The following is a 2568-nucleotide window of genomic DNA, read 5'->3' on the forward strand; positions in this document are numbered from 1 at the left end:
GACTTCTATCTTACCCTGGTGAGGTAAACATTTCCTGCTGATCTTCCAAGTTACCCTTGGTAAGCCCTGGACTGGAAACCACTTACTGTCACTGAAACAATTGCCTCCAGGCAGTTCCTGTGTGACTGGGGCTGATGCACTCCATCTCAATCTGTGTTGCCCTGCACATCTCTCTCACCCTGGTGTAGCTGATTCTTCCTGCCAATCTTCCAAGTTGTCTTGAGCTAGAAAATTGTTTCACTCAGTCTTTTTGTGGGTTCAGCTACTCTGAGGTACACATGCTTCATACATTTGATTAGATATATTATTTAAAGGATTGAGAGCATTAGGCAAGTCCCTACCTTCACTCCAACATTTTGGCTCCAACCCCAAAATCTGTTCATTTTGAATAAATACTGCCCTTCCAGAGTGTCATTTTAGTCAAATGCTTTATCTATGAAAGTCCTAGGGATACTTATGAACTCAAATTCCACTTCTTGTCTTAAGGGCTGCAGTTCACCTTGTATGTTACTCAGAGTTGTACACACATATGATATCTTGACCATAGAATATCTAATTTCTTGAATTTTGCCTCATAAATTTCTTCTTGCTACATTGTAGTTTGTTTTCTCTAGCTCTGTGGATATAATAGAATAATTTCCATCCTCACTTTTTCTTTGAGGTTAAAGCTTCAGGAAAAAAAAATAATTATTTAATAACTCTTTACAGATCTACTGAAAGTACGAAAAGACTCCTAACTTCTCTTAATTATGCTACGGTCCAAAATTTCAAATCTCATTATAGATAACATATTGTTTTTGTTTCTGAAATCTTTCTTTTTTTTGTAGCCCTTTTCCGATGCCTATTTGCATGAATAGCTACCAGGACATAGTAGTTCCTATATTCTAGGCACCGTAGCAAGTGCTTTAAAAATAAACTATTCGGCCGCGTGTGCGTGCCGGGCCCAGGCTCGGGGCGGGGAAGGGAAGCTGTCCGGGCCCCGGGAGCCCCGCGGCGCGCCATGGCCGGCCCCGAGCTCCGCTCGGCTCTGGAGGCGCAGCCGACCGCGAGCCTGGAGCACCCCCGAGGTATTTACAGTTGAAGAAATTATGCCTCATATCCAGTATTTGAAAGGGGCACACAGTAAGAACCTGTTTCTTAAAGACAAAAAGAAGAATTATTGGTTGGTAACGGTCCTTCACGATAGGAAGATTAACTTGAATGATCTGGCCAAGCGACTTGGTGTCGGAAGTGGAGATTTGAGGTTTGCCGATGAATCGTCTATGCTAGAAAAGCTAAAAGTTGGCCAGGGTTGTGCCATACCCTTGGCTCTTTTCTGTGACCAGGGAGACGTAAAATTTGTACTGGTCTCTGCTTTTCTGGAAGGTGGATATGAAAAGGTATACTTCCATCCAATGACAAACACAGCTACGATGGGCTTGAGCCCTGATGACTTTCTCACCTTTGTGAAGAAGACTGGGCATGAGCCTATAATATTAAAATTAGATTAAACTTATGGGCCAGATTTAGAATAAAATGCAATTCTGGAAACTGTCAAGAAAAATAAAAATAAACTATTCAATCCTCATGAAAACCTTGGGAGATATAAGTACTATTTGTACATCCGCATTTTATAAATGATGAAACTATGTTAAATAAGGGTTAATTGACTTGTTCAAAGATATTAAGTATAGAGCCTAGATTTTAAATCAGGCCTAACTCCAGATGTCTATCCACATTGCGCGCTACCTAACAATTGTCATCAATTATGAAAATACCACATGTTTTGAAGCATTCATATTTACAGCAAGGCTTTCCTAATCCTTATTAAAATTATATTCTCAGTTCTTATGATTAAGATTATTGCTCTAGAGAGTCCTTTGAAAGAGAAGGGGGGAATGAGAAAATAAAACTATTGAAAAAGGAATATTATAGTAGGAATCTTCAGATAGGGTGAAAATACTAAAGGACTTGCAAGACTTATATAGGTGTTTTATTAATCAAATTAATCACTAGATTTTAAATATAACAGAAACTTTTACTTGGTAGGCATTTCCATTTTGTACACTTTCTTTACCTGTTTTAGAAAAAAATTAGAAAGAGATGAAATTTGATTAAATGATTTTTCTTGATTTTGTAGTATACATTTCATTTCAAAAAATTTAATCCTGTTTCTAGTTAATTAAAAAAAAAGAATGGGAAAATACATATGGAAAATTCTAGAAACAAGATTGCTATGAATTAGATGGATCCAGAGACTTTTCTGCAATGGAACATTATGATTGAATGTTCTATTAGAGATATCTCATCCTCATATAAAAAGAGAACCTAACCAATTCAGTGAATTTGACTAAGGAAAGACAGAGTCAGAATTACTCTGTGTGAATGTTCTAGCACCTTCTTTACAGGGAAATCCAATTATAGTTTCTAGTGATTTTTCCCTGAGTCAGGGAGAGTCCTATCTTAAGCTATATTGTGCCTTCACTGAGTTTTTTTGTCTTCTGTTTAATTTGCATTTTGCTATTGATCTTTGAGGTCCCAGTCTATTTTCTGCTAGAAATTTCTTCTTAAAGGCATCAATCTATTTCT

General features: G+C 37.4%; 1 pseudogene; it reads left to right on the forward strand.

The window, feature by feature from the left end:
* The first annotated feature begins 1000 nt into the window (after positions 1 to 1000).
* Positions 1001 to 1490, forward strand: LOC141503024 (prolyl-tRNA synthetase associated domain-containing protein 1-like; annotated as a pseudogene).
* Positions 1491 to 2568: the final 1078 nt, after the last annotated feature.

This window comes from Macrotis lagotis, chromosome X (genome assembly GCF_037893015.1).
Source record: "Macrotis lagotis isolate mMagLag1 chromosome X, bilby.v1.9.chrom.fasta, whole genome shotgun sequence".
Taxonomy (NCBI): Eukaryota; Metazoa; Chordata; class Mammalia; order Peramelemorphia; family Peramelidae; genus Macrotis; species Macrotis lagotis.